The 20,811-nt window shown below is 46.1% G+C and overlaps 1 long non-coding RNA gene across 1 annotated transcript in view; it reads left to right on the forward strand.

The window, feature by feature from the left end:
- The window catches only part of LOC121818036 (uncharacterized), a 130,719-nt gene that overhangs the window by 47,936 nt on the left and 61,972 nt on the right, over positions 1–20,811 (forward strand). The window contains exons 5-7 of the long non-coding RNA XR_006058145.2: positions 8,125–8,159; positions 12,121–12,163; positions 14,803–14,871. This is a non-coding gene — a long non-coding RNA (uncharacterized LOC121818036). The remainder of the gene's footprint in view (positions 1–8,124; positions 8,160–12,120; positions 12,164–14,802; positions 14,872–20,811) is intronic.

Here is a 20,811-nt window from a genome sequence, read left to right on the forward strand (position 1 = left end):
TGGCCAGTCGGAGGGGAGGGGTCTTGCATCGGCCCGAGGAGACGGCGGAGCGCAGGCATCCGTGAGAGCAGGCCCGCAGAGCGACCCGGGGTGGACGGTGGGGCGGATCTCAGAGAGGCAGCGGCCGCAGGTGGTTGGCTAAGCACGTTTCCTGCTGCAAGTTCGTTCCTGAAAGATGTGAGCGGCACCCTTCCGTGGGTCGTAAGCTAGAGGGCCAGAGGAGGCAAGACAGGATCCAAAAAAAAAAATTCCTTCTTTCTTTTCCTTCTTCCCTCCCTTCCTCACTCTCTCCCTTCCTTCTTTCCTTTCCTTTTTTTTCACCTTTGCAGAATCTTAGTTCCCCAACCAAGGGTTGAACCTGCGCCCTCAACCTGCAGAGAAAACATGCAGCCCTAACCGCGGACTCGCCAGGGAATTCCCAAGGGAGGAAACTCTCTTTCAAAAATCAAGGTCAGCTCCCCACACCTGTCCTGATCATTATTCAAGACCACTTAGGGCCTGAGGACTGTGTATAGGAGGGGAGGGCTTGTTCCCGTGTGCTTTCCGCCTGCTTTAGTAAGAGGTCTTCCAATCCGCTGTTCGAGAAGGATGAGGCATTTTGGAAAATGAGTGTATCTCCTTCCCTCTGGAGAGGGGTCAGCGGTGGGCTCTGGAGGGAAGAAGAGGCATTCTGTTTCTCAGAATGGGGCGCTGGGGAGGGTAAAGACTCCCACACTTCCTGTCGGCTCCAGCTGTATTCCTCTTGTTTTCCCCTCTCCTGAGCCATCGCGTGCCCCTTTTCTACTGAGCCATTCCTGTCGTTATGTAAACGTGCTCTTGAAGAGCTTCCCTTTGTCCCAGATTCCTCTGCAATCAGCCTCCTCTTATTCCACATCCGTTCAAGACCAGGCTCACCAGCTCTCTCCTGTTCTTGCATACACATTCATTCCTCCCTTTATCTGACTCCAGTCTCACTGCCCTTGAAAAATGCAGTTGTCAAGGGCACCAGAGACCTCCATGCGGCAAACTTAACGACCAGGTCTCTGTCCTTGCCTGTGTGACCACTGGCCACTAACACCGCTGAGACCCCCTTCTTCTTGAGATACCTACCTTTCTCGGTTTCCCATCTCCTGGTTTCCCCCATCTCTCTGGCTACTTCCTCTTTAAGTGTCCTTAGCTGACTCCTCTTCCTCAGTCAAGTCTGAACTTGGTGCTTTATCCGTGTTCTGAGCTGCACGCTCCTTGTCTTCTCTGCTTTCTCCAGCGTTTCTTGGTCAGGATGCTTTGGGCCTTTGGGCTCACGTGCTAAGCCACATCAGCTGTGACTGACTCTTTGCCACCCTGTGGACTGTAGCCCAGCAGGCTCCTCTGTCCCTGGGGTTCTCCAGGCAAGAATACTGGAGTGGGCTACCAGGCCCTCCTCCAGGGGATCTTCCAGACCCAGGGATGGAACCCATGTCTCTTATGTCTCTGAAACTGGCAATCAGGTTCTTTACTACTAGCACCACCTGGGAAGCCCTTTGGCCTCTTGGGGAGGGACATTCTCTGTTGTGTGAGGTTTTTATGGCATTGAAGGACTTTTAACATCCCTGGTCTCCAGGCACCTAACTCCATTGAGACTGTGAGTTTTTCATCTGTTTTCCAGAAGCCAAACGTGAAAAGAGGTATTTGTGTCAGTTTATTAGGAAAGAGCTCCCTGAAGAATTGGAAAGGGTGTGGGGGAAGCCAGACAGGGAAGGGGAGAAACTGAGACTCGAAGATGTTTTGGGCCAAGTTCCAGCCTCAGACAGATCCCTGCAGTAGGTCAGAGTGTAAATTACACCTCAAGGTTGCTCTGGCTTGAGAAGGGGAGCTGGGTTTTCATATTCCTACTTAAATCAGTCATCGCCTAAGAACTGCTGTGTATATGTGTGTGTGTGTGTGTGTGTGTGTGTTGGGGACCAGGAGGTGTGGTGTGAGGGCTCAGATAGGAATGCGGAAGAGCTTTTAACTCTCTGTTTTTGCAGCATCGCAGTCCAGTAGCTCAAAAGGAACCCCTGAAGAAAGTTGCAGATATGAGCCCTTAGAAGCAAAGCACCTTGAAGCTGGGGGAGGGGTGCTCAGAGCTGGTCAGGAGGATTCCTAGGACCTGGGAGGAGCAGGGGCAGCATCAGCTGTAATTGTCTAGAATGGAAACGTGGATGGAACGGGGTGGGTGGAGGCTGAGGGTGCGGAGGAGAAGAGCGGAGAGTGCCTCTCACCCGTGAGAGTGGTTCCCGGGGGTCTGCTTTCTGGAACTTTCTCAGGGGAGCACCTATAAGAAGACAGCTGTGCGAGTCCCAGGCGAGTTCCCAAGAGCTGTGCTGGTAGAGCCTGCATCTGCCTCCTGGTCCAGGAATTGCTCCCTGGGGTCAGCTGACCATCATCTGCATGCAAGGCCGGGCCTGCCAACGCCCGTCATGGCCTGGGCTGGGCTTGGCCCAGAGCCCCGGCACCCCACCAGCCTCCACACCTGTGTGCAGGTGAGTGCCGGCCTTCTCCTCACTGGGGGCAGTGAATAGGCATGTCTGATTTGCTGTGTCTTTCAGACTGAGGTTTCATAATTTAAAAATCACTAATTAGATGAGGTAAGCATGGAAAGAATAAATTCTTCTGTTAAAAGTGAGGAAACTGATTAATAAACCATTATAGGTACAAGTTTGAAAAGAGTGCATATAAATACACCACAAATTGGAAAGAGAGGAAAAGAGGGAGCTGGCTGCCTCATTATGCGGAAATGTTGAGAAGCAGGGCGAGAAAAATCACCTTCAACCCTAACACCCAAAGGTATCTGATTTTAACATCTTGTTTCTTTAGGATATTTTCCATCTCTACTGCTTTCATATAATGCTTTCCCTTTCTAACGTTACAATAAAAGCCTTTGCATATGCTATAGAATATTCTTGGAAACAGTATTTGAAATCGCTGCATAAAGTGCATATTGAGCTTTGCTCAACACTTTCCCAACTGTTGGACATTGCAGGGTTTTATGTTTTTGTTTTATAAATATCACTGCAATGGACAGCATTATAGAGGTCTGTGTGTATGTATGCTTTGGACAACTTCTCCAAGATACCTTATAGCTTGTTGTGGTTTTACACCGTGTCTTTCCCCGTCTCTTGAGTGTGAAAATGAGATAAGCTTAGTGACCTGCATCTAATGAGCAGGCTATGGCAGAAGTGATTGGTGTGACTTTGGAGACTGGGTCATAAAAGGCCTGCGGCTTCTTCCTTGCTTTTTCTTGGGCCATGTGTTCCGAGTATGCCAGTTGACATGTTATTAGGGTGCTCAAGCAGTCTTGTGGAGAGGTTCATGGGGTGACCAGCCTCCAGCCAGGCAAGTGAGTCATTTGGGAAGCAAAGCCTGTAGCCTCAGACAAACCTTCAGATGGATGTAGCCCTAGGCACACGGGTTGACTACAGCCTTACGGAAGAACTTGAACTAGGAACACCCAGCTAAGCTGCTCCGACAGTCCTAACCTGCAGAAACTGTGGGATGAAAAATCCCTGTTGTTTTGGGGGTAATTTTCAATGTAAAAACAGATAACTAATATAAGGCTCTTGATATGTTCAAATTGCCTTTTCAAAAGGTTATACAAATTTATACACTCATCAAAAACATAGATAAAATGGCTTTCTGTGTTACTTTTTCTACAAAGTTTGTGCTAGAAACAAGGTCTTTTATTTAAAGTTGTTTATTTCTTAAAGAAGGTGGCAGAGGAGGAGATCAAGATGGTGGATAAGGAGGATGCTGAGCTCACCTCCCACCATGAACACATCAAAAATACACCCCTGTGTGGAGCGACTTGCCCTAAAGACAACGTGGAGGCCGACAGAGGGGCTCTTCAACAACCATCAGTGTAAAGAAAGAGCCAGGCTTCCCCAGGGGCTCAGCAGTGAAGAGTCCACCAGCAATGCAGGAGATGGGGTTTCTATCCCTGGGTCAGGAAGATCCCCTTGAGGAGGGCCTGACAACTCACTCCATTATTTTAGCCTTGACACAGGAGCCTGGCGGGATGCAGTCCATAGGGTCACCAAGAGTCAGACACAACTGAAGCAACTTAGCAGGTAGGCAGGCAAAGAAAATCCATGCAGAGCTGGGTAGGAAGGGAGCAGTAAATACTAGATAAGCAATAAGGATATACTGTGTAGTACAAGAAGAAATAACCAGCATTGCGTAATAACTTTAAATGGAGTACAATCTATAAAAAAAACGAATCACTATGTTGTATATCTGTAACTAATATAATATTGTAAATCAACTGTACTTTCGTAATTAAATAAGGTAGCAGAGAGCCTTGTACTCAAAGTCAAGGAAGAGGGGGTGTGAAATGCCAGCGGATGGTACAGCCAGGGGATTAGCGAGTGGTGTCCTTGGGTGGTGCCCCTCTCCACAGAAGTTAGAAATCTCCCGGAGGAGGCAACATGGTGAAAAAAAGGACAGGCCGGATGTCGGAGAAAAACAGGCTACGCATGCGCATCTCAATAAGCAACCTGAGAGCTGCGAAGAAAGAGCGCCATCGCAGGATGGCTGGGCTTTGCCAGAGCGAGAAAGTTCAGGAGCTCTTGAAACTGTCAGATCTGGTGATCTGGCTGGGAACCGGCTATGAGCTCCAGGTGACTCAGCTGAAGCCTCTGAACGATGGTAAAGAAGTCACAGACTGGGTGTGAGTAGAAGTGCGGAACCATGCCGGGGGCAGAGCCCTGGGACCCAGAGATAAGGAAACGGGGGCTACGAGAGGCTAGATGACTTTTATCTAGGCCGCTTAGTCGATATGACGCACCACCTATCTCTACTCTCAAAAATAAGAGCTAGCATGAAATCTCCAAGGAGGCACTTAGCAAAGTGTGTTGAATGGCTACATCTGTTTATCTCTATGAGAAATACAGTCATCCAAAGAATTCCAGAAAAAATAAACCAAACAAAACACCCTGGTTATCAGTTAATTCAGTATTGCAGTAAAAATGGAGCTTTTGAGCCTCAGCCCCTGTCTCCTGCCCAGCCCTGTTGCCGGGCAATTCACTGTGCTTGACTTGTAGGAGGTTACCCCAGGGATGGCAGTGTCATCAGCTCACTGAACGCAGAGAAATGGGATTGTGGAGAGAATTTCTAAATGCAAGAGTGAGTTCATTGCTAAGAGAGGATACAAATGGGCTTGCTGCTTTTAAAATCACATTTAAACACACTGAACATGAAAATACAGAAATTTTTTTGATCTTCTGGTTATATTTTGTAGTTTATGAATCATCTTAGTCAACTTTTCTGGAAAACAAAGCAGTTGGTTTCACTCCTCAATGTCATGTTACTTTACGTGTCAATTGACCACATCCTCATTAATCTGGTTGCAGTGACTCAGCAGTTTTCAAAAGTCTTGGAGTCAGGGAAGTGTTTGTAAGCCTTTCCTTGCTACATAAGTCATGCACATAAAAATCATCATTGTCATATCACAATAGAATCATCCCTTAAGCAAAAGCCCAAATTTCCATTTTTCTCTACACTCTTGAAAGATTAGAAACAGGGAGGCAGGTTTGTAGCAACATGGATGGGCCAGGAGATTGTCATTCTGAGTGAAGTCAGTCAGACAGAGACGGAGAAATATTGTGTGACATCCCTTCTCTGTGGAATCTAAGACTAAATGGTACAAATGAACTCACAAAATAGAAGCAAACTCACAGGCCCAGAGGAGGAGCTTCTGGTTGTGGGTGGGGGTGGTGAAGCGAGGTGGGGGGAGCGGGGCAGAGGGAATACTTAGGGAGTTTGGGACCGACGTGCACAGACATACACACTGCTGTGTTTAGAACGGATAAGCCGCAAGGACTCAGTGCTGCTTGGCAGCCTGGTGGCAGGGGAGCTTGGGGGAGAGTGGACGCATGTATGTGCATGGCTGAGTCCCTTCCCTGTTCACCCAAAACTGTCACAACGTGGTTAATCAGTTATACCCCAATCAGTTCAGTTCAGTCGCTCAGTCGTGTCTGACTCTTTGCGACCCCATGAATCGCAGCATGCTAGGCCTCCCTGTTCATCACCATCTCCCGGAGTTCACTCAGACTCACGTCCATCGAGTCCGTGATGCCATCCAGCCATCTCATCCTCGGTACAATCTAAAAAGTTAAAAAAAATATGGAGGCAGTGTTCTTACATTAAAACATCAAGAAAGCTTTGAACAAAATGTGGTGTTTGTAGGTTTTCAAATAGCCTCATATATGAGAATGAATATGCACGGTATAATCAACTACTTTCTGATTTCTTTGTTTCCAAAAGCTCATCCATTCCTCGTCCTCTTTATTTTGAGTTTATAGAGCAATTAGGAGCCACTTTTGTGAGTGAAAATGGAAAGCTGTATTGCCTGTTCAGTCATGGAAGCCCAGAGCTGTTGACTGTGCTGTTTTCGCACCAGCAGCACACTCTGAGCTGCCAGTCGGGCGTGGTGGGGGCGTATAAACCAGAGCAGGACTCTATGGTCTTTACCGCCGGTGTCCTCAGCCTGCTTCATGTCTGGAGAAAAGCTTCGCCAAAGAAAGAGCTTGATCAGAGAACAAAATCATGCCGTTTGCGGCACGGAGGCAGATGAGCATGCTAAATGAAGCAAGTTAGGGAGCGAAAGAGAAGCACCATGTGATGCCACTTATATGCGGAATCTAAACTATGACACAGATGGCCTGTCCATGAAACAGTCAGAATTGTGGACAGAGAGAGCAGACCGGGGTGCCGAGGGGGAGGGGAGGGCGCGGAGGGTTGGCTGGGAGTTTGGAATCAGCAGATGCGGACTAGGATGACCACGATGTACAGAGGGGATAAACAACGAGGTCTTGCTGTATAGCACGAGGAACTATATTCACTATCTTGGGAGAAACCATAATGGCAAAGGATATAAGAAACAAAGTGTGTATAGATATAGATATAATACAGATATAGAAATATAGACGTATAGATATTCTCCAGGAGATCTTCCCCACACAGGGATCGAACCTGGGTCTCCCGCACTGTAGACAGACGCTTTACCGTCTGAGCCACCAGGGAAGCCTCATCTATATCTATATCAATGTATATCCATCACATATATACATGTGTGTAGGCATGACTGCGTTACTTTTCTGTCGAGCAAAGTTAACACAGCATTGTAAAGCAACTATATGCCAATTGGGAATTAGAAAAAATAGATTTTGGGAAAAAGGAGAAAAAGATGAATTTCACAGTCAATACAGATAAATCGTGCACTTAACCTGGCAACAAATAAACAAAGCAAATCTGTGATAACAAAACCGCCTCCCTCCACTTCTGGGAGCCGCGGTGAGGAGGCCGGCGCCCACTCCCGGGCAGGCTCGCCCTCCTGCAGTCCTCCGCTGCCTTGGTGGTCTCCAGTCCCCCCCGGAGCCCGCCTGAGGGGTCTCCCTGCCAGATCGCCTTTCACTGGCCTCCCCCAGGTTGAGTGGGCCTTGCCCGATGCATGGCGGTCTATTGCGAGTGATGGTGCCCCTCACCCTACCAGTCTTCGAGCTTCCTGAGGGTGCAGCCCTGTCTCCTTGGTGGCCCCCGAACCTCACGCGGCGTGTGGGAGTGAATGAAGAAGGGCGGGGATCAGTGCCAGCCCAGGCCCAGCAGCCAACTGGGGGCTCTAAGTAGCAGCTAACTGGAAGCTCTAAGGCGGCCTGTGGACCTCCGAGCCTGTGACCCAGGCCCATCTGTCTTCTCTTAAAAATATCCACTTTAGGAACTTACTTGGTGGCTCAGTGGATAAGAATCCGCTTGCCGAGGGCACACGGTTCGATCCCTGGTTCAGGAAGATCTCCCACGCCTCGGAGCAACGACGCCCGTGGGCCTCAACCTCTGAGCCCGTGTCCCAGAGGCAAGCCGCGCAGTGGGGAGCCCGCCCGCTGCGGGAAGAGGCACGCCCGCTCGCCGCACAGGAACGCCCTCGCAAAGCAGCCCAAAATAATGAATTAACTAAATCATAAAAGAATAAGACCACTTCGTTCCGTGCTCGGCTGGCCCACGCACAACCCTCATGGGGGAGGAAGCTTGACGGGGTCTCAGTGACGCTCATCCCTCCAGCTGACTAGGGGAGGGCCGGGTCAATGCTTTCCTTCACAAAAGCAATTCTTTTTTATTTGATTTGTCGTTTTTCAGCCTCCGAGTAACTCGCTCCAGGTGCAGAGAGGCAGGTGAGAGAGGGTGTGTCCTGGGGGAGGGGGCGGCTGGCGGGCTGCCCAGGCTGGCTGTCCCAGGTGTCATTGTCCCCTCAGGGCTGCCACGTGCTCAGCTTTGCACAACCGTGATATTTCACTCAGTGTGAAAGGGATCAGATAATCCAGCCCACAGGACTGATAAATATACCCCAAGACCCCAAACTATTCATCTACAAGGGAAAATCTCACTAGAGACCAAAGGGGAAATTCGTATTAGCTGCAGAGTGTGTTCCTAGAGGAAAACGCGTGTAGGAAAGAGATGTCTAAATCCCAAGCTGCATGGAGGATGGGAGGAGGGACAGCGATGAGTGTCACTGAGCTACGAGATGAGATGCGCTACTGCCCTGGTCCGTGAGCCGCCAAGCGGGCTGTGTATTTGTGCTCAGAGGCCCTGGCTGTGGCACCCACGAGAAAGTCCTTGGGTTTTGACTCCCTGCTCACATGATCGCAAAAGGAGCAGTTTCTGCAATCAGCAGGATTCCTCCCGACAAGGCAAACCGAAGCTGTCATGTCCCCAGTTCCGCATTAAAATGATAATCCAGGACACCTGGATTGGACTTCCGTATTTACAAATCCCTAGAGTTCTGCGTTGGCGTACATTAATTGCTGCATTTAGCTAATCTCATCCATCATGTATTAACTCAGTGATTTCAGTCTTACAAAATAAATAGTGTAACAAAATGGTCACATTATTCATAGGTTTGGGGGGTCTGGGCTTTGCTTCTCACTTTGATAACTGTTTTTGGGCACTTGGTACACACTCTCTGTAAGCACTGATGGTGATCATTCACTTGGTGCACACTGCCTGTAAGCACTAATCATTCACTTGGTGCACACTGCCTGTAAGCACTGATGGTAATCATTCACTTGGTGCACACTCTCTGTAAGCACTGATGGTGATTATTTGTTAAGCAGGGCTTTTCAAAACTCCAGCCTCCGTGCACGTGTGTCATCAGATCAGAGGAGAGGGTTCTGATCGGTGGCTTAAAAATGAGTAAGAAATATTAGAATTCATGGGCACAGGTAAATGTTTTCCATGTATTCTGTGTACTGCATAGTGCTGTGAAATGTTTTTCTGCCTCTGGATCAGTGTTAAGGAAATCTATAAACCCCACCCTCGAGCTCAGATCTTCACTCTCTGCCTTAGAGAGCAGGATGCTCGTTGTATCAGAAGATGTTAGAAAATTTATGTAGATGGAACTTTTGCCTGTTGTTGAGGGGACAGTCTACGTTCTGTGTCAGAGGTCTGTAGAAATATCCCATGTTGACAGTGTGTGATGGGAGGTAAAAAGCAGGTGCAAGGTATGTCCAGCCAAATGTAAATGAGAAAGTAGCTGAGAGGAAAGGCTTCTGGATGCCGGCTGGTCACTGCTTCTCTGTAGCTTGAGTTTCTCCTCTTGCCCCAGGGCTTGGGGTTCCAGATGGTCAGAGCAGAGCTGCGCTGGGCTTAGTGAGTTCCAAGTGATACAGGGTCGTGGTGATGCCTGCTCAGATTCAGCTGGTCAGAATGAATAACGAGATTCTGATATGAAATTTAATTCTCTTAGGAAATTGTTCTCTTAAGCATGAATATACAGAATATATTTGGGCATTCTAGAAATTGTTTGGTAAACTCTTAGAGATGAAAATGCATTTTACTTTTTCCTTTGGAGTCCAGTGAATTACATTGTGCCAGTGTGTTCATGAACCCGTAGTGCTGAGTATTCTAAACGTTAGGCTGCATCCATCCATCCATCCATTTGTCCATCCATGAATGTACCCATCTGTCTGTCCATCCATCTACCCACTCATTTGTCCATCCATCCACCCCTTCCCTGTTGAGCACCTATGTACTCTGTGCAAGCAGTTTGCCCTCTTATCGTGTATTTTCAATTCCAGGAAATCTTAGGTTGGGTGGGAATAGGAGGTGGCATTGGAATAGGCCAGGAGGGGGTGAGGGAAAGACCCGTAGAGATCTACAGCACCCTGGGGAACAGCTGATACAAAAGCCCTGAGGCAGGACCAAACTAGATATATCTTAGAAAGAGGGCAAAGGCAGCGGGGCTAAAGAATAGTTAAGGGGAAAGTACGGGAAGAAATCACATTAGAGAGACCGGCATCTTCTCTATAGCTCTTCTGGCCAGTTTTTGCAATCATGGGAATCAGTTCAGTTCAGTCACTCAGTCGTGTCCGACTGCTTACGACCCCATGGACTGCAGCACACCAGGCTTCCCTGTCCATCACCAACTCCCAGAGTTTACTCAAACTCATGTCCATCGAGTTGGTGATGCCATCCAACCATCTCATCCTTTGTCGTCCCCTTCTCCTCCTGCCTTCAGTCTTTCCCAGCATCAGGGTCTTTTCCAGTGAGTCCGTTTTTCACATCATGGACACCCTTCTGAATGAGAAGGTTCTTCTCTGTGTTTCTTTTTCACTAATTACCCTCAGAAGCCTCTTGTCTGACCCCCATACAGCTAAGGATTTTGAAAAGCTGCTTTTCACCTACGTGTCCATCCCAGTTCCTGAGCCAGTTTCTCATTGCCTGGTTTCTGAGCTAATCTTAATCTAGCCTGATGACACGTTAGGATCTTCGGTCCCATCCGAGGTTGGGATCAAGACCGAGGCTGACGTCTGGCAGGTGAAAGGCCTGTCCCTATCCCAAGCGGCACCCTTAGCGCTCCCACTCTGCTGCCCAGCCTTGTTCCTCTGTTCCTCTCTGATTTTGCCTCGAGGTTGATACCCCAGCCTGAGTATCATACTGACTGGGGCCCAGGCCACCTTCCAGTCCTTTCCCATCCGTCTGTCCCCAGCCATTGGATGGACAGATTCCACCTGAATCCTGCCCACCGCCCTGCCCCCCAGCCCAGCACTGTGATGTCCACATCTGCTATGCAGGCGGAACCTTGGGCACTGATGCCGTCCGAGACTGCGTCTAAACAGCCAGGTCCTCTGAGCATCGTAATCTAGATTCTTGCTTTATCTCCTGAGGCCAGTCCAGCTCTGGCACTCTCTTCTGAATTTCTCTGCCTAGTCTTCTCTTGGCAGCTCCTCTGTGAGTCTCATCCAGTTATGCACGTTGGTTTTAATCCTCCGTATTGGTCCTAATTCTAGCCCACAGGGCCAAGTCTATGAAGCGCTTCATAGATGTGAAGACGCTCACTGTTTCAATTTTCTCTTGCCCCCTAACAAATCACCATGGCTCAACACAATGACGGTAACTTTTATTGCTAATGATCTTGCAGTCTGGCCAAACTCAGTGGGGGGAAAGCTTATTTTTGCTCCATGTGGTGTCGGCCAGGGTAGCTTGCTGAAGTGAGGATCTGTATCCAAGTGGATCACTTAGGTGGGCTTGCAGGGAGCGCCGCGGGGCCGCTGGCTGCCCCCTCAGCGCTGCCCTGCTTGGGTCTGCCCTTGTGGCCGCTGGAGACTCCTTCTAACAGGGCGGCCGGATTCGAAGCAGGAGGGGATGGAAGCTGCCAGGCTGGAACTGGCACCGTGCCACTTTCTCCCCATTCTCTTGGTCAAAGTCATCGTAACATGAGCCCAGATTCAGGAGGGTAGAAATACAGCTCTATTTTTTTTAAAAGGATAAAACATATTTTTTTTATTAAATACATTTCCCATGACTTATAAACTTCCTTTGGAAACAACTTTCTTGTGCCATAAATAGGTATTGTAAATGTACAAATATCTAAAAGGATTAGTGCCTAGAATATATAAAGGACACTTGAATAAATGGAATAAAGTAAAGGAGATAATAGAAAGTAGCACTTAGAAGGTGTGACTGTAATCTTGGAGAGGAGGAAACCCAGTGGCGAATGAAGTATGTGAAAGATGTTGAACTTCATGTTAAGTAATTTGAATTAGAAGAAGGTAAGATTTCAGGGCTGCCAGATGTCCTATATTTTGATGATGATGTAATTTTGATTTTGATATTGTAATTTTGTTTGTTGGCCAGCACATGGAGAGAAGAGGACCTGACGTCACTGCAGCAGAGAGAGGTCAGTTTTAAAGTAGTCGTTATGATGTCCACCTGAAGCTAATGTGTCATATATTAACAACTCAATTAGAAAGAACATTGCTTACTCCACAGACAGAATTTGCAATGTCTCATTTAAAGATCATTTTGAAATGTTCTAAAACCCTAAACTTTACTTCTAAGTGTATGCCACAGAGAAATTTCTGTGTGTGATAAAAAAGACACACTGTAAGCTCCGTTTCTTGATTTAGGGACTGGACACACATCTGGCGGCCGCGTGCAATCTCGCCCACACCCAGAGGCTCATCTGACCCTGCTCTCCCGTGTCACCCACATCCCACTCCTTCAGTCTTCTCTCAGCTTGAAAGTCCCTGTTGCTTTCCCACGTGGCATCAGTCCAAGTTTTATCAAGATGCTACAGTATTAACTGGGACAACAATAGTTACGGTCAAGCCAGAAACTGAGATGCGTCCTAGTGATGCTGAGATGACGGAGACATTGTCCCTGTCCTTAAGGAAACGTGGATTTAAAAGAATACTGTTATCCCCCGTCCTCTGATCTAGTTTTAAACCTCCCCCCACCGCAGGTATCCTACCAAGAACATAACATATATTTTAATATAAGCCTATTACAGAATATGAGAAGGCAATGGCACCCCACTCCAGTGCTCTTGCCTGGAAAATCCCGTGGACGGAGGAGCCTGGTAGGCTGCAGTCCATGGGGTTGCTAGGAGTCGGACCTGACTGAGCGACTTCACTTTCACTTTTTACTTTCATGCATTGGAGAAGGAAATGGCAACCCGCTCCAGTGTTCTTGCCTGGAGAATCCCAGGGATGGGGGAGCCTGATGGGCTGCCGTCTATGGGGTCGCACAGAGTTGGACACGACTGAAGCGACTTAGCAGCAGCAGCAGCAGGACAGAATATAGAACAAGAGTTTCACCTTCTTTCTATAAAAGCTTACATCTTTCTTGATATAACCCAAGGTCATGCTCACTTCCTGCAAAGCTACATTTCATTGCTAACGGACCCTGAATTTATCATTGACTATGACTCTAAGGCTTCCTTTTCTACTGTCCTGTTGGTATGGCATGGCACCTGTGTCTTATACTCAGAAAGCTCACGTTTGGACTCAATTTATCTACTTAATATTGAAAGCTGTCCTTGTCAGGTTTAGACTTGTCGGATCTAAACTACTGTTCAGCCTAAAGGATATTTTAGATCATCATCTCTTGCCTAACATAGCAGTGTTCAGTCAACACAAAGGTGATGTTGGTGCCCTTAGGTGTTCAGGCAAATAACTGATGACAATGTTAAGTGGACTGAATGCAGTCCCTGTGATCTGCCGCTGGAGGTCTTCAGGGCCACACAGGAACCGCCACCCAGCTCGCAAAGTGTTCTTGCCCCTGGCCGCGAAACTTCATCTGATCCAACAGTGTACTGTGAAAATAGCTCTCCACTTATCTGCTGAAGTCCACGCACTTTTCCTCTACGGTACATCCCAGATCTCGTGGCCCAGGAACCCTGTTGGGGAAGAAAAACTATCAGGCAAATACCACATTTTCTCAATGAAAATATACTGTGTCCCAAACAGACTTACTCCTTTTCTAGGCTCTTAACTGACTTAAAAATATCATTTTGTGTTTTCATGATTTCTTTTTTGAGAATTAGTTTGATTGAAGTTATAATTCATGAACAACAAATTACGCTCGCTTAAAATGTATAATTTCGCATATGTGATCACTTATATGTGGAATCTAAAATGTGATGGAAATCTACACATCTACAAAACAAAAGCAGACTCAGAGGCTTGTGCTTGCTGAGGAGGAGGGGTGTGAGGGAGGGAAGGAATGTGAGTTTAGAATTAGCAGACGCAAACTATTACGTACGGGAAGGATAAATAACAAGGTCCTCCTGTAGCGCACAGGGAACTGTCCTCAGTATCCTACAATAAGCTGTAACGGAAGAAAATATGAAAAAAAAAATATGGCTGAATCACTTTGCTATGTAAAAGACGTTAACAGTTTTGTAAATCAATGATACTTCAATAAATTAAAGATATTAAATGTATTCTTTGATGCATTTTGACAGACTTATGAGATACATAATGTAAGAGGTGTGTAATCGTATGCAAATATGATATAGGTGTATAATTAATCAAGGTGTGTAATCGTATGCAAATGTATAATTTGATGCATTTTGATGTACCATTGAAACCACCCCCCTGATGGAGCCTCAGGACATTTCCGCCGCCTTCCAAGGCTTCCTCTTGTCCCTTCTCCATCGCTTTTCTCGTCCATCCTTGGTCCTCAGGCAGATCTGATCTCCTTTCTGTCATCATAGGCTACTTGCTTTTCCTAGAGTGTGTTACAGATGTGCTTATACAGCGTGTGCTTTCTTGTGTTTTGTTTTTTTCACTCAACGCAATGATTCTGAGGCTCGTCCATATCGCTGTTCTCCCATATTGCTGTGCTCCTTCTCATCGCTGAGTGGCATCCTGTTGCAGACACCTGTTGGCAGACATTTTTCCAGTTTTGAGCTCTGATGAGTGTAGCTGTTATGACTGTTCATGTATGAATCTTGGTGTGGATGTGTGTTTTTATTTCTCTTTTGTACCTAGATGACTTCTCCTTTTAAAAAATTTTTATTTTGTTTTTTCACAGATTCTTCCTACCTAGAATCAACACCACCATTCTGCAGTTTTATGGCCTATTTTGGAAACTGCAGAAAAGGTAATCCACTTCCAACCTTCTGGAATATCTTTATAGTTCCTCAAAAAGTTTCCATTTACAACTTCTTTCAATTCTTGGAATATAGTTCCATAACTCAGAGAATGTATTCTCTTTTGGCTAACAGATTTTGGCATAAATTTTCCTGAAAACTTAATGTGTCTGACTAAGCATTTTATGTACATTATTTCATTTTCTGCTTATAACCATCTTATAAGAGAGATGCTACTTTATTTTTTAGCAGATGAAGAAACAGAAGCATAGAGAGATGATGTAAGTTGGCTAAATTCTGACAGCTGAGCAGATAAGTGGTTTGAAGCTAGTGATTCTGGCTGGAGCTGGAGTCAAAACCATTTCACAACATAAGATAGATGGTGGTGATTATGATAAGAAACTGGGCGTTCAGCATGGTGAGTGTTTATAACAGGAAGATTCCTCTGGGTGAGGACAGAGGCAAACTTTCTTGACAGGGAGGTGATGGCTGAAGTGGGTTCTGAAAGCTGGGATGAATTTGGTCATGGTGGGGTGGGGACAGACTGATACAAAATTCAGATACACAGGCAATATAACCAGAGGCTCAGGGGCAGGGATGGGGCACCACTGAGCTGCCTCAGTGCAGAGATCTGTGCATGACGGGACAGGGGAAGAGTGACTTGGAGCCCACGCTTGCTCTGTTTGCACCCAACACGCCAATAAATTGGGAGATGAGATTTTGGGGGCAGCGGTCAACGACTTTAATCAGAAAGCTAGCAGACAGAGAGATGGCAGACTAATTCATTAAAAAAACAACAACCCCTCAGCAGAACACATGCCCCTCAGTCTGACTTCGGCTCCTTTTATACAGAGGAAGTGGGGTGGGAGGGCACTCTGCAATACCAACCAACGGCTGAGTGGGACTGCTGCTGCTGCTGCTGCTGCGTCTCTTCAGTCGTGTCTGACTCTGTGCCACCCCACAGCAGCCCACCGGGCTCCCCCGTCCCTGGGATTCTCCAGGCAAGAACACTGGAGTGGGTTGCCATTGCCTTCTCCAATGCAGGAAAGTGAAAAGTGAAAGTGAAGTCGCCCAGTCCTGTCGTGAAGGTCGGATGAGTGGGACTGCTAATGATCGCTAACTTAGAAGAGGGGCCTGCTGTGACGTTGACCAGCGGCGTCACTAACTCTGAGGGGGCCTGCTCTGATGCTGACCAGTGGCCTCTCTAAGTCTGAGGGGGGCCTGCTCGGACAATGACCGGTGGCCTCTTTAACTCTGAGGGGGGCCCGCTATGACGCTCACCAGTGGCCTCTCTAACGCTGAGGGGGCCTGCTCTGACGCTCACCAGTGGCCTCTCTGACTCTGAGGCAGGCCGGCTGTGACGCTGACCAGTGGGGTCTCTAACTCTGAGGGGGCCAGCTGTGACGCTGACCAGTGGCCTCTCTGACTCTGAGGGGGCCTGCTGTGACGCTGACCAGTGGCCTCTCTGACTCTGAGGGGGCCAGCTGTGACGCTGACCAGTGGCCTCTCTGACTCTGAGGGGGGCCCGCTGTGACGCTGACCAGTGGCCTCTCTGACTCTGAGGGGGCCCCGCTGTGACGGCGATCAGAGGCTGAGTGTGACTGCCTCAGTTGCTTCCTAACATCCAGGTGCCTGCCCTACCCTCATTATAATGACTTCTTGATGGACAGATCTTAAATACATATTTTAAAAACGTCTACAAATGTATACATGCACAGAACCTCCCTCGAATGAGATAGAAAACTGTTCATCACCAGAATATGTGCTTTTTTCAGACAATCCTACGTCACTCCGTGACCCCTCCTCCACTCTTCTGGCTTATCACCATAGACTTGTTTCGACTGTCCTAGAATATCCCATAAACGGAACCACGCGGCATGTACTATTCTGTGTGTGGTGTTTTCTGACCTAACTGTTCTAGAAATTTGTCTGCAGTGGCTGCACAGATCTAGACTTCCTTCCTTTTCACGGCTGAGGTGTTTTCTGGTGTATGAATACACCGTTGTTTGGCCAGCCTCCTGCTGGTCTGGGTTGTTTCCAGTTTGGGGCTGTTATGACTAGAGCTGCTTTTTGTGTGGACCTTTTTGTGCCCATATGGTTCTATTTCTTAGACAAATAGCTTGGAAGCCATGGCTGGGTCATATGGTAATCTTTTAAGAGATGGCTACACTGTTTTCCACAGTGTTTAAATTTTTAAAAAATATTTTTAGATTCGTGGGTTCTAGACATCTTATTCCTATAAAGCCTACCTCAAGACTTGATTAAGAATGCAATATTCACGTTAGGCTTACAATAGTATTTTCTGAGACAAGGAGGACTTGGCAATTACAGATGGCTGGCTTAGCCATCAACACCCCTTCCCCGTAATTATGCTATAAATTAGGGGTGACCCTTGAGCCTCTTCTAGTAAGAACTTCGATTTCTGGAAGGTGAACGCGAAATCCTCCAAGGTGTTCTTAAGTGGTGTCTAAAGGAAAAACATGCTATAATGTCACAGAAGTTAATAATTTTAAGGAGCCTGTAGGCTTGGCAGTGGACTTAAATGCTTAACAATAATTCAAAAATGGCTTAGAGAAACTTAAAAATGTGAATCATTAAGTGGGTCTGAAATTATGCTCCTGACATGTGTGTGTGACACACGAGAGCACTTACCTGGGAATTTATTACCGGCTTCTGAGCAAACAAAGCCTGACCTACATTTGACTAAAGTCAGCTGTCTTTGGTTAATCCTATGGGCTTCTTTTTATTAATGACACAATTGCTAATGTGGTAGAACATTGTCATTACAGAACAGCACGGCGGGATGAGCTGCAGCTGTTGCTCCTCTTTCTGAACCTACCGAGTCATTAAATCTGAGTTTGGGAGGAATACAAGTTGTAAAGATTATTCAAATTCTGATTCAGAAATAGGACTACTGGGAAATTGTAGGTACATAAAGTAAAACTTTGAATCAATCAAGGTTCCTTTTTTTGGTGAAGGTTGAATGTTCAAAATTGTTCCTTACATTTCATTTAAAATGGAATGTCAAGGAAATAGAAGGTGAAGGAAAGAAAATCAAAGAACAACAATAATTACACACTAAGTCTCTTTTATTTCAAGGAAACTGATGTATTGTTACTGGGGAAATATTAGGAAGATAATTTTCCTTCAAAAGATCATAGCATTTTAAGAATCTTAATATTAGTTTAACAAGGATTTGCTTTTGTCCTAACAAGCCAGAGAAGAACTGATTCCTCTTCAATATCTAAGGGAAATTTTGTTACACTGTTTGTAGGTCTTCCTTGCAGAATTTTCTCTTCTTTTGGAATTCTTACTTTGCCTTTGTTGACAATTAGTCCTTTGTAAAGGGTATGAACCGGTAGTTTCCAAACAGAGTGAAGTTACCTTAGGGTGGCTCAAAAAAATGTTCAGTTTTTGAGGCGTGTGTGTGTGTGTGTGTGTGTATGTGTGTGTGAAGTTGCCTCAGTATAGTGATATTCAATATTTGTTGAAAACCACAAAAACTATCAGCCCAAGATACTTCACGGTTTCTTCAGTATGACTGGACTACATCCCCTTCCAGGGGGTCATATGTAGTTGCTGGATTTTGACAGCTGCTGTGTTACACAGCAATCACCACCTGGAACACCAGGTGGGTGAGGGTTGTGGGTGCCAGTCCACACTGATCCCAAAGTTGTGCAAGGAACTAGGATGCACACATCCTGATTAATAAGTGCTTGTGATTATTTAAGGATGAAAAAAAAGCAGGTTTTCTTTCAGTTTATGCACATTATTTTTTCAAATGGCTACTAAATTGTTAGGACAAAAAAGAAAACAAACCCAACTTACCAAGTTGTATGGACCTAACTATTTAGTACATAAAGCAGCTGATTATTTCTTTGGAGTTAGGAATGCTGTGAAGACAATTTCTAAGTCACTTAAGGATCCCTTGAAAGTGAGAAATTTTAGGAGCACCCGGTATAATCTGATGATCATGTAAGGTAACTTGTGACCTGTTATTTCCATTACTGTGTTTTGGAAGTTATTTTTAAAAGTTGGGAGAAATAGAGTTCACAGAGAAGCCTTTCTTTCTTTTATTTAAATTGAAGTATAGTTGATCTACAATGTCATGCTAATTTCTGCTGTACAGCAAAAAAATCACAGACTTGGATCACTGTGATAGTGAATGGTTTGCCTTGGGAATGAACCAAGGTCATTCTGTCATTTTTGAGATGGCACCCAAGTACTGCATTTCAGACTCTTTTGTTGACTATGAGGGCTATTTCATTTCTTCTATAGTTTGCCACAGGATATTGAAAATAGTTCCCCATGCTATACAGTAGGACCTTGGGGTTTATCTATTCTATGTATAATGGTTTGCCTCTGCTAATCCCAAACACCCAACCCATTCTCCACCCCACCCCCCATACCAAGGTGTTTTTGTATGACATCCATAACTGGTCTCTCTACTTGAGCTCAGGGGTTGGCCAAGGGTTTGTCCAATAGCTGGCTCATTCCACAGTACGTTCAGTCATGAGAAGTGTTGCTGAATGCATACTTCATACAAGGTGCTGGGGTTCACATCTTTGCTGAGATGAGCTCACAGTCCTGCAGAGGACTGTGCACAAGGTTAACCAGACGAATCAGATACAAAGCGAGGACTACTACGGTTGAGAAATGAGCTCAACTTTTTGGGAACACTATGACAGTGTCTCATTATGACTGAGGGGTCGACAAGCCCCATCTGAACTGGCTCTGAAAGAGTTCCCCCAACTCTAAAGTATGTGAAAACCTGTTGACATAGATTAGTAGATGTTTATAGTGAAAGTGAAAGTGAAGTCGCTCAGTCGTGTCCGACTCTTTGCGAACCCCGTGGACTGTAGCCCACCAGTCTCCTCCTTCCATGGGATTCTCCAGGCAAGAATACTGGAGTGGGTTGCCATTTCCTTCTCCAGGGGATCTTCCCGACCCAGGGATCGAACCCAGGTCCCCTGCATTGCAGGCAGATGCTTTAACCTCTGAGCCAGGGCTATATGGGTAACTATAGACTAATTTTTTCTTTTTTAATTTGATTTTTATTTTATATTGGAGTACAGTTGATTTACAATGTTATGTTAGTTTCAAGTGGACAGCAAAGTGACTCAGTTATACATATATATATATATATATATATATATTTCAGATTATTTTCCCATTTAGGTTATTAACATAATATTGAATAGAGCTCCGTGTGCTATTCAGTAAGTCTGGCTGCTTATCTATTTTACATATGTGCTTAGTTGCTCACTTGTGTCCGACTCTTTGTGGCCCTTTGGACTGTAGCCCGCCAGGCTCCTCTGTCCATGGGATTCTCCAGGCAAGAACACTGGAGTGGGTTGCCATGCCCTCATCCAGGGGATCTTCCCAACCTGTGGATCGAACTTGGGTCTCCTTTATTTCCTGTATTGCAGGCAGATTCTTTACCCACTGAGCCATCAGGGAAGCCCCATTTTATATATTCTAGTGTGTATATGTTAATCCAAAATTCCTAATTTATCCCTTCCATCCACTTTCCCCCTCTGGTAACCATAAATTTGTTTTCTAAATCTGTGAGTCTGTTTCTTTTTTGCAAATAAGTTAACTTGTATCACTTTTTTAGATTCCACACTGAAGTGATCCTATATGACATTTGTCTCTCTCTGCTGACTTGCTTCACTTGGCCTGATAATCTCCAGGTCCGTCCGTGTGGCATTACTTCATTCTTTTTATGACCGAATAGCGTTCCGCCGTGTACACTCACCACGCCTTCTTTATCCATTCCTCTGCGGATGGACATTTAGGTCCTTTCCAAATCTTGCCTGTTGGGAATGCTGCTACGATGAACATTGGGGTGCACATACCTTTTTGAATCATGATTTTTTCTGGATGTATACCCAGGAATGGAATTGCTAGACTGAGTTTCTAGACCTTTTTTTTTTTTTTTAAAATCAAGG

Source organism: Ovis aries, chromosome 26 (genome assembly GCF_016772045.2).
Source record: "Ovis aries strain OAR_USU_Benz2616 breed Rambouillet chromosome 26, ARS-UI_Ramb_v3.0, whole genome shotgun sequence".
Lineage (NCBI taxonomy): Eukaryota > Metazoa > Chordata > Mammalia > Artiodactyla > Bovidae > Ovis > Ovis aries.